Here is an 11,993-nt window from a genome sequence, read left to right as displayed (position 1 = left end):
AGGGCAAACATTAACCAATCTTTTAATAACAATTCACCATCCAATATTACCATCAATCCAGTAGAAAAACAAACAAAAAACAAAGTAGAGGAAACAATACTCATTACACTATACATAAATTTAATTCCGAATTATTTCAACACTAACCTTAATCAACCCTGATACAGGAGATGCCTCCAATGAAGAAGAGTCCAAAGGAAATGCAGTGCGAACCCAACCCTCGGAAACTCTACTACCATTAGGTTCTTGAGAATCAGCAAACTTGTCTGACGCACGAAACTCTTCTTTTAAGTAGCCACGGTTACAATAAGCCCCAAAATATGAACAATGCTCTTGTAATAAGGATATTTGAGGAGTCGCAGGCAACAAGTGGCCCTCGGTGCTAAATATGTACCTATAAATGGAATTTTTCCATTAAGAAAACGTAGCTTGTTTCATGGTATACAATTTTTTTTTTTAACAAAAAGGCCCAAGGAAACATAAATCTTACTTGTACGGTCCACTTTCAACAAGGTTGTCAGGACCCACAGCCAAGTCAAAAAGGAGCCACATATTTCACCTGACCATGTTCAGAGGTTACAAAAAAAAAATGTACTGGAATGGAAAAGACAATGTTGTGCTAATACCAAAAATTATCCAAGGGGGCAGCTGACGAAAAGGTCAAATTGGACTCAAGTTCAAGCCAATCAAAATTCTAACTTGTGACTAGGGAAACGCGGAATACAGATAATACGTTCAAATTGTCACCTACTGTTTCTGCGAGGAAAAAGCTTTCCATGTGATCCTCCCTCTCGTGATTCTCAACATCTGATATATGACAATAACCACAAGGGCACCTAGCCCCGTATTGCAAGCTAGCAATTATGTCTCGTCCAACATCCAGATATCTAAAGCAGAAAATGTTAAGAAAAGCACAAAAGTTCTATTAAGAAAAGCTGAACAGGTAAACTGGAAAACATCTAACAGCAGCAGGAATAGCTTTGTACTCTCGTCAGCAATGACAGTTAGTAAAATACCTTATGTAGCAAGTCTGTTTATTTCCTCGCATTCTTTTCGTGTAATATCTTAAATCATTGCTGCTAAATGTTATGATTATAGGCATCAGCTTTATTCTTTCATGTTTTCCTGTTTTGTGTATTATGTTAGAGCAATTTCTTCTAATAAAATTCATCTCTAGATACATGCACACTAAGGATCATATCAAGATTATATATAAACTAATATTTCGATAAATAAACGATTGATTGTACATTACCTAAACTTGAAGAACAGGAAACCACCAACAACAATAAATGAGCAGCATACTACAAGGAGAACCACAAGAATCTTACAAATGTTTGTAACAAAAGAATCACTCAATTCCGAAAAAATATGTTCTTAACTTCAAGTCGAGGCAGAATCAAGAAGGGAATAGAAGTTTTAGTTACGTGGCAACATTTTTCTCAAGTTGAATGTTGAACAAATACAGTAACCGTGACAAGTTCCATCGAAGATCCCGAATTTAGGCAAGGACACATCCAAGTTTAGAGGTTTTGGTTTGTTCAACGAATTAGATAAGCAGGCAAAACGTAAGCTTGTAGCCACTGGTGTCTGATGTAGATGTTGAAATAAGTCCTGGACTATCTTTGTTATTGAGTTGACAAAATATAGTCACATCAGTCTCGGTAAGAAAAACGATGACAGAGTTCCAGAGACCAGTTTATCATGGTGATCAACTGCAAGGATGACAATCAAGAAAAATAGGGCATAATGCCAGCTTTTCCGCATCGACCTTATGGCTCTACAATCCAAGGAAAGATTGAATAATCGTAAGAAGATAATGATTGGGAAACATAAAGATATCATGAATGCAGGTCCTCATAAGAAGTCGAAATAACATATTATAGCATCAAGAATGAACATCCATATGAACTCTTTTGGAATTCAAGATTTAGGACTCACCAGAGAACTATTATGCAGGTCCTTCCTAAGGAGTTCATTATTTGAATTATCTGAAACACACTTCAAGTTATCCGTTGCTCTTGGACGAGTAACTTTCCATTTTCCTGGAGAAGGAAAGCTATCATAGTAAGAAGAAGGTGTTGTAACATATTTTCCGAAGGAACTAAACATGAGCCAATCCTCATACTTATCAAACAAGTCAGGATTAACATGCACAACTAAAATCAACCTCAACAAGTAATGTCTTGTGAACTTATTCGATGTATCAATCCAAATTCACTTATTTATCCCCACTGGATATAAGTTTGAGAGAGAGTGACCTTCAAAAACAATGACACTTCCATGGTTAACATCAATGGATGGGAACTGAACATAGGTATTGATCCGACGAACTACTAATGCAAATGGCTAGGACTCACCTCGACCGTGTATAAAGTTATCAGCATTGTTAGACAATGAAAATTTTCCACCAAAAGTTCCATGTTGATTTCTGGAAAAGTATCATATTGTTTGAGCTTCTTATGCCTAGTGTTCTACAACAACAACAAAAATATCAAATGTATAATAGCTCAAATACAAGAAAAGGCAATCCTTCATAGCACATCCTCTATCTGGAACCGGAAACATACGATTATGTGATCGATCAAGCAAAAGGGCAAGGGAGAAAAAGGAAACATACGATTATGCATATTGTGCAAATGCCTTCGGACTTGATAAACTTGGTCCAGTACCACAATGAATAATCAAAACAGATAAGTTCATTTCATTCATGTTCAAACCCCAGGATTCCAATCACACCCAGATGCATAAACCCAAACATTTCATGTTCAAACAAAGAAAAAGATGACTTGAACATGAAAATGCACCTGACTGAAGAAGAAGAAGACGAGGGCTGAGTCATCCCGGAAATTCTAGGGGGCAGAAGCCAATAAAGTCTCAAAATCCCTAAACCCTAACATTAACCCGCCGTCGGTACCCTTTTCGATCACGACCATCGCCTCCGATGTAGTTCCTGTTATCATCCTAGTTATACGCCACCATAGTTGTCGTTGATTAGCTATTAGAATCGCATGAGATCGCGCTTTTCATCCTAGGATTCGCGGGGTATAAAACTTTGATCGGTCTCGATTTTATAGGGATTTTGGTCGTCGGGAGAAGTGAGGTCGGGCGGGACTTCATCGACGGCAAAGGGTGGCGATCGGTGTAGGTTTAAGGGTTAAAATAAAAGTTTTTAAAGTTTTGGGGTTATTTCGAAATTTATGTGTTTTTAGTTTAAAAAATATATAATTTTTTAAAATTTTATATAATTTTTTTAAAAATTATCCAATTGTGACACGTGTCACTTAACAAAAAAATTAACGTCGGTGACGGGTGTAACACCTAAAGTGGTAATGTTTGTAATATTAGCTCAAAATATATTGTAGATACCTATTTTTTTTGTATATTATTAACATAATTTTTTTTGTATAAGACGGACACAAATAAAATATCAGGGTGGATATAATTAATAAAATAAATTACTAAAAAAAAAATTTAGATTTCACGGTGGATAAGTGTCTATCCTTAATAAAGCCTGCATCCACTACTGAATATTATCCTAGTTACTGTCTATGTTTTCCGGCACAAGATACCTAACTTCAAAATGCTCATTAGGTTATTATAAACACCGTTGAATGAAAAATAAGATTGTAGAACTTATTGAATAGTCTAATAGTAAAAGAAGCGTTGTTGTTTATAGAGATTTTAGGTTTTGATTAAGCTAAAGGTAATTATAAATAATATATGTTTTAAATACTGTTAATTATTTGATAATAAATACTTAATTAATTTTGTAGTTGTTGATATTTAAATCTATAACTTTTAAAAATAATAACGATTTCTTTAACTAAGTTTATTCATATAAATTATCGTTGATATTAAAATGAATCAATGGTTTTTAAAATTGGATTAATCGTCAGATATATTTATAAACTTTTAATCAAATGGATATATATTACAGTGATACATATTGACGAATTATAACAAAGTGATAATTGACATGAAAATATATGGGTAAAGTACACAAATAATCTCCTGATTATAGGATTTTGTTTTATTGAATCCTCCAATTATTAAAAGTTACACTATAAGATGTTGCTCTGTTAAGTCTCCGATTATTAAAAGTTACAAAATGGTCACCCAACTATTCATATGTTTCAAACTCCTTTTTTGTTAAAAAATTTGATGGTAGTCTGAGTTTGACGTTAACATGCTGACTGAGATATGATAGTAAAATATGATCATAGAATCTCAAACAACTATCATATCTCATGCAATATGTTAATGTCCAACTCAGACGGTTGTTACTTTTTTTTACCGAAAATGATAAGTTTGGGACATATGAATAGTCAGGTGACCATTTTGTAATTTTTAATAGTCGAGTGACTCAGCAAAGCAACGTCCTATAATCGAGGAACCATTTGTGTACTTTACCCAAAATATATTAATATTTTATCTTAAATAAAAGGGTAAAGTATACAAATGGTCCCCGACTATAGGGTGATGCTTTGTTGAGTCTCTCGATTATTAAAAGTTACAAAATGGTCCTTCGACTATAGGATGTTGCTTTGTTGAGTCCCCCAAGCATTAAAAGTTACAAAATTATCACATGACTATTTAGTATATTCCAAACTCGTCATTTTCTATTAAAATATTGACGGCAATCTGAGCTGGATGTTAACATGATTACTGAGATATGATAAAATTTGATCCCATAATCTAAAAAAATAGAGAAAATCGCCTCAGTGACCAAAAATGCCTTATAATATACGATTTTAACCAACTTTTTCCGGATTTGCCAAAATGACCAACAAAATCGCAATGCGATCGCTAATTCGCAACGCGATCTCCATTATCGCAAATTCGCGTTGCATTTCGCGTTGCGATAGTTGGAAATCGCGTTGCGATGGTCTACAGTGTCGTTGCGATTTTCCCAATTCGCAATGCGAATAAGTAAATCGCAACGCGAATTGGGAAAATCGCAATGCGATACTGACTATCGCAATGCGATACTTACTATCGCAATGTGATAATACAAAATCGCAACGAGATACTGACTTTCGCAACGCGATTCTGACTTTCGCAACGCGATAATACATAATCGCAATGCGATTTTCAAAGCGCCATTAGTATCCTGGCCAAGTATTTTATTTTTAAATTCCAAACACGAATATTAATATATTGGAACACTGAACCGTCCACAGTATATCCTGTAATCGCAACTCATAACCTAAAACCTAAAATCACAACTCAGTCCCATCTCCATCTCTCACTCTCTCACCCATCTCCGACGAAATCCGTCCCCATCTCCGGCGAAATCCGTCTATCTCCATCTCTCAGAGCCACCCTCACAATCAGAAATGGAAAATCAACCAAATCAACCAACGAGGGTTAGTTTTTTTAATTATTTTCTTTTTGAAATTTTTGCATTATTATTAGGTTTTTCATATTGAAATTGATGATAAGTTTACTGGTAATTTCAATAATAGATTAACCATTTCACTTAGATTGCTTATTATTAACCGAGAATCGCAACGCGAAATGAAAATCGCAACGCAATTTTAGTTTCGCGTTGCGATTCTCTCGTTGCGATAGTCAAATTCGCGTTGCGATAGTCATTTTCGTGTTGCGATTTTCATTTTCAGAAACTATTCTTCTTCTGCAAATTGAAACTTGAATGAATTGCATTACTTCAATCAAAAAACAAAGACAAATAAGAAATTCACAGTGTTGCAAATTTAAGTTTGAAGAATAAACTACTACTCTTTATGTTTATTATTGTTTTTGGTTGTAGACACCTATTTTCGTCTGATTTTTATTTATATATACATATCTATATATTATATAGTTTACAAATGTTTTAAAATACATATAATATATATAATTTTGAGAATAGCTTTTTGAAAAGTATATATATATATATAATATATGTTTTTTTTTCGAAAACATTTTAAAATATATATAATATATAGTCTTTGAAAACATTTTGAAAATATATATATATATATATATATATATATATATATATATATATATATATATATATATATATATATATATATATATTTAAAAGCATTTTGAAAACGTATAATATATATAGTTTTGAAAAACATTTTTGAAAATTTATATGATATAGTTTTGAAAACATTTTGAAAACATTTATATATTATATAGTTTTAAAAAAAAATATTTTAAAAATATATAATATATAATTTTTTTAAAGCATTTTTTTTAAAATATATATATTATATAATTTAAAAAAACATTTTGGAAATTATATATTATATGTTTTTTAAAATATTTATATATATATATATTATTATTATTTATTATTATCATTTATTATTATTGTAATTTATTTATTATTATTATTTCTTATTTAATTATTTTGTTTTTGTTTTTCTGTTCAGGGTCCAGAACGAGGTCCAAGCAGATCAGGGTTTCTAGACTTAGTCACAGCGCCACACAATAGGGGACCGTTGGATCAACAAAGAGATCAACGGCCAACATAGCAAGGGAATCAGGGTTTGTTTAACCCACAAAGAGCTATCAGCCGCGGCCAATCTTGGACCGTTGGATCTGACCCAATCCAACGGTCAAGATCAAATCAAGGTTACCAGAAGCCTGAACGCCACCACACACCGGTCACCGAGATTTCCGGCCGAGGGGATCGGGACTGACCCATCCCGAAATCCCCGGCCAACCAACCACGATCCCGAGATCGTCGGGACTCCCAACGGCCGGCGTGGGTTATAAAAACCCACGGCCAACCAACAGAGGGGGGGGACCAATACCATCATCGAGAACCAAGATCCAAAACCACACAGTACCCAAAACACCATCAACACAACAACCATCAACCATATACAGTACCACACCGAGAGACCAACGACCATAAAAATAGAAGCATCATCGAGCCACAACCGAACAAAAAGACCATCAACAACAGACAAAAATCATCACAAAAATACAAGCCAAAGGCCGAAGCCTCTCAGTAAACAAACCAAAACAAGCACGTAGAGAAACCACAAAGCCAAAGGCCTCAAGAAACGAAGGGACACCGGCGAGAGGGGTAAAAAATCGAAACTTTACACCTAGATCCACGCTGGTAGGGATAAGTTTTGGTGTTTTAGGTCTCGGATTTGGGTGTACGGGGTTAAAGGGAGTACTTTTGCTAAGGTTTAGGTTTCCCGGCCGCCGCTAGCGGCGATTCAGGCGGCGGAAGGGCCACCGGACTGGTGACCGGTAATCGCCCAAGGGGGGGCTGGCCGAGAGTTTTCTCTCGGTTGAGAAAGATGAGAGCTGGAGTGAAATGGTGAGAATGAATGAGAAATATCTGTTTTTGGGTATTTATATACCAGGGACTACCGTGTAATTACAGGATAGTTAAATCCTTTCTGCGATCCCTGTAAGTTTGAGTCGTAATCCATTTCAGTCACCATATGCAATTCGGCCACAGGATTTTCAATTGTTTCAATTCGGTCCCCATTTAAATTTTACATTTTTGCAATTTGACCCCCTAAATTCTGACTTTTTTATTATTATCATGCTTGTTAATTATTATTCTTTTTATTTTCTTTTTTTACTTCATATTGTTTCCATTTTATTACTTTTAAAATAATATTTTTCTTATTTATTTAATATTTATTTATTTAACTTTAATTTAATTTCTTTGATTTTTTTTATATTACTACTTTTTTTGTTATTATTTTATCCTTTCATTTTTATTTAACTATTTTATCGTCTAACATATTTTTTTTTGTTTACCCCTTTTTAGCGGTAACTTTAATCGATCAAAGGTAAGTGATTTGCATCGAGTTTTTAAATTTAAATTTAAATTTTAAATTTTCACAACTAAGACAACCGACAAATTAATTGGTACCGAAAGGGTGGTTCAAGGGTGCTAATCCTTCCTTGACCGTAACCGACTCCCGAACCCGACACGTTTCTGGTACGACGCAGATCAGGTAAGATGGTGTCCGACCCACCTAAATTCGTTTTAAAGTGGTCGGTGGCGACTCCAAATCATTTTTCCTAAGTCGAAGCCCAATTCCGGGGTCCAACTGAAAGACGGTTACGACAACTTGGCGACTCCGCTGGGGACCGGCAAGTGAGTCAGGCCAGAATTAATTTTCGGTTGTCTTTTTATGCGAAGATTGTAAATTTAAATTTTAATTTATTTATTCGATTCCAATTATTTACCTTTGATTATTTTTCCAAGTAAATAGTTGTACTAACATTTTTTCAATGATTTCAGATTTTCGAAAAGTTTCATCTCAGGCTCTATACCCTAGCTCCGAACCCTTTTAAGTGGGGGTGAAAGTGACGCATTCGTGTGAATTTATTCACCGCATATGCCTAGCAAGTAGCCTTCGGGATTCATATACCTTATGTCTTCGTGTGAATTTATTCACCGTGCGGGCATAAGGGAATGTGTCCCCTCGAGTTTAACTTAGTCCACACAAGCCTGTGATGGGTTTAGGACTAAGGGTCTGGTAAGCCCAAGGGGGCACTGGCAAGGAGAACTCGAGTACCGTTTTTTAGAACCTAAACCGGGAGAGTACAGGGAATTAGAGCCCACCCCAAAACCTCATTCCAAACCCTAGGCTGTTTTATTTCCTACTTTATTTTCTGTTCAAAGCATGCGAACTAGACAAACATGTGGTTAGGTTTTGTTTGAAATTAGCATGCGGGATAGAGATCATGTCCGGGTAGGAATAATAAGCATGTGGGGTAGCATTTTTCATTTTTATTATTGTTTTGATTTACCTCACTAACCCTTTTATTTTTTGTTCTCTTTTATTTTGTGTTCATCGTTTGCATCATTTAAAACGATGTGTTGATCCACCAAAAATATGTTTGTTAAACATGAATAATCTGCATTAATGGACAAATGGGTTATAATACAAAGAGATAAAAAAACTCAGAAGTCCAACCGTGGTCAAAGAATACTCAAAAGCAAAGTTGCAGGGGCAATACGAGGAAAAGGTCACTGACCCGATCGCTCCTTTCGAAAACTACAAGAACAAGATGGTGAAACACTAGCTGAGTTGGATGCCATTACGGACGAATTCAAGAAGCAAGCTTCGGATAGTTTCTCTCAATAGAGGGCTCCAATGACACTTTCGTTAGAAACAAGCTCGGTAGAAAGTGAAAGTCGGAGATGCAGTCCTTCGAGATCTTTTTTTTTTGGGGCAAGCATCTCATTATTTGCACATTTTAACCAAAGGAGCCGGAATGGTTCGACAGGATATTCAACTAGTGAAAAAGACGAATCAACTTGTCAGAAGCTGTACAGGATTTGTACCATCAAAGAGAGTTTTTTGTCTCTTCAGACGTAACACTTTTGTCACCAATAAGGGTTATTCAGAATAACAGGCACATTTTTTGGATCAATGCCTCGGACATTTCATGCATCATATATTTAGACATTTTGCATTTCTTATTTTCTTTGCATTTTGTTATTTTCTTTGCATTCACATTAACTAATATAAACATGTCTCATCAAGGGGAACAAATACTGGATACACCGCCTCAAGCATTGGACACACCCCATCCACATAACACTCGTTTGAAGAAGAAGAGGATGGAAGCCAAAATTACACAAATCGAGGATAATATGTTAAAACTACAAAAAGAACTAGAAGACAAGATAAACCAGAACAGTCGAAATACTCTGGAAACAATCACAAAGAACCAAGAGTCCTTGGTTGATCAGATCGTTGCCAAGTTAGTTGGCCTACAACAGACCAGTGCGCCCGGGGCAGGTTCACCGGAAGGGGTAACTATACAACCTACCCCGCAAGTGGTTATCTCACCTGAAATCCTACCAGAACTTCGAGGGGACTCATCTGCTGCAAAATCAAAGCCCTTGTCCTCTGTATTTAACCCTAGGAACAATCCGGGTTATTACCATGTACCGGATTTGGACGAAGAGGAAAAAGCGAGGAAGATAGAGGAAAAAATCAAACAATTGGAGGACCAAATGAATATAGTCAAAGGAGACCGTGACTACCATGAAATCGATGCAACGGAACTTAGTCTAGTCTCGGACTTGGTTCTTCCCCCGAAATTTAAGTCCCTAGAGTTCGAGAAGTTTGACGGGAATAGTTGCCCATCCGCTCACATCACCATGTTCTGCCGAAAGATGACAGGATATGGAGGAAACGACCAACTCCTGATCCACTGCTTTCAGGATAGTCTGTCGGGCTCAGCCATTCGGTGGTACAACCAGCTAAGCCGATCAAATATCAAGACCTGGAAGGACCTGACCAAGTCATTTCTGGAACAATACAAGCATAACAATGACATAAGGCCAGATCGAGTTATGCTACAAAACATGGAAAAGAAGCATAACGAGTATTTCAGGCAGTACGCACAAAAATGGAGGGACTTGGCTGTGCAAGTTCATCCACCGTTAGATGAAAAGGAAACCCGGAAACTTTTCGTGCAAACTCTGAAGGCTCCATACTTCGGGCATCTGGTGGCGATCACATCAGGAAGCTTTTCAAACTTGGTTATGGCCGGAGAAATGATTGAGTCGGCCATAAAGCAAGGTAAGATTAAGGATAGGGAAGCCAGTAAGAAGCCTCCTATGAGGGAGAGGGATGGAGAGGTTAACAATATCAAACACTCCAGCAAAGGTGTTACAATCTCCAGCCCAAAATCAACTGCGGCTGTACCGTTAGGTACTTCTAAACAAGAGTCCAGGAGGGAAAGAGAACATTTCGACCCTATTCCCATGACCTACAAAGAGCTTTACCAGCAACTTCTTGACACCCATGTGGTGTCACCATATCCAGTAGAACCCATGAAGCCCCCATACCCCAAGTGGTATGACGAGAATGCGTATTGTGAATATCACGGCGGAGTCCCAGGGCACACAATTGAGAACTGTTACGCATTTAAGAGGGTCGTACAAAAGATGCGTAACCAGAACTGGATCGACTTCAACAACTTGGGGGCATCCAAGTGAGGAATATCATTTCATCATTTGAGGCATTCTGTTTGACTTTGTTTTTCTTCCATTTTTTTTCAAGTTTTTGTAAGAACATTTTAATCAAATTTATGTTACTTTAAAAGATGTTAAGCAATGGATCATATTTGCAAATTTGTAATTCTTTGCATATCATTTGAATTAAGAAACTCTGTAAACGATTCAAAGTTATGAATCTTTGACGAAGTAACATGATTTAAAAACAAGGACTTTGACCTTATCCAGAATATACCCTCAAACACCATACCCTGCTCTTGGAATTAACCAATATACCCTTTTCCTTTCATAAGATGCGGACAACACGGGGCATCATTTGCATATGACAATTACTATGTGTTTTTTATTTAAGACTTTCAATGACGATGATGATCTTTACAAATGAAAGAGTCGAGTAGGTGAATCCAGTTTAGGTCAGTTGCTTGAAAATTGAACTCTAAAGATGAAATTTTTGAATTTCAACAAATACCTAGGCTATAACAGGTTCTTCTTGACAATCTTAAGAAATTAAATCCGTAAAAACTGAGCTATTCCGCTAAGGCAATTGGTTATAGAGGAAACTTGAAAGCCCTGGCCTTATGAGTAGATTACGTTCAAACCATGACATTGCTCGAAAACTTGGCAATTCGGTGTTTGCTCCACTGCTTTTGTCAGGCTGAAGACTTTGTGGTGAGACGAACCCTTCAGTTAAACCCGATAAAAGTAATTATAATACTGAGCTGTCCCTCTAAAGCAATTGGTTGAACGCCCCGGCTTTATGGATTTTTGCTAGCCAGACAATGGCAAAGTAAATGAAATTTATCTAAAGAAGAAATTTTCGGTAATGTTGGACTAAGGGAGTTAAGGAACACCTGTTATAGTTGACTACACACAAACACTCAAGAATTTCATTTTTAGACCAATATTTTTTGCACTGCCTTTGTTGGAAGAGCCTACAAAGCTTGAACAAATGAAAGATTTCAGAGGACTGAGATAAAAGGTCTAGTAATTGATCATGCTAGTTGCGTCATTTTGTCCGCAC

The 11,993-nt window shown here is 36.2% G+C and overlaps 2 long non-coding RNA genes across 2 annotated transcripts; both read right to left on the bottom strand.

The window, feature by feature from the left end:
- Positions 1-252: 252 nt before the first annotated feature.
- On the bottom strand, positions 253-773 carry LOC120125806. The gene is made up of 3 exons (XR_005516398.1): positions 752-773; positions 491-559; positions 253-394 (listed from the first exon to the last, which is right to left on the bottom strand). It is a non-coding gene; the product is annotated as an uncharacterized LOC120125806 (long non-coding RNA).
- A 659-nt stretch (positions 774-1,432) lies between these two features.
- LOC120125809 lies at positions 1,433-2,447 on the bottom strand. The gene is made up of 3 exons (XR_005516399.1): positions 2,361-2,447; positions 1,938-2,045; positions 1,433-1,715 (listed from the first exon to the last, which is right to left on the bottom strand). It is a non-coding gene; the product is annotated as an uncharacterized LOC120125809 (long non-coding RNA).
- Between the last annotated feature and the right edge of the window lie 9,546 nt (positions 2,448-11,993).

The sequence above is a fragment of the Hibiscus syriacus genome, unplaced genomic scaffold, assembly GCF_006381635.1.
Source record: "Hibiscus syriacus cultivar Baekdansim isolate YM2019G1 unplaced genomic scaffold, ASM638163v2 tig00110443_pilon, whole genome shotgun sequence".
NCBI classification, from domain to species: Eukaryota; Viridiplantae; Streptophyta; class Magnoliopsida; order Malvales; family Malvaceae; genus Hibiscus; species Hibiscus syriacus.
Note: the sequence above shows the minus strand (reverse complement) of the source record. Positions and strands in the feature narration are given on the sequence as shown.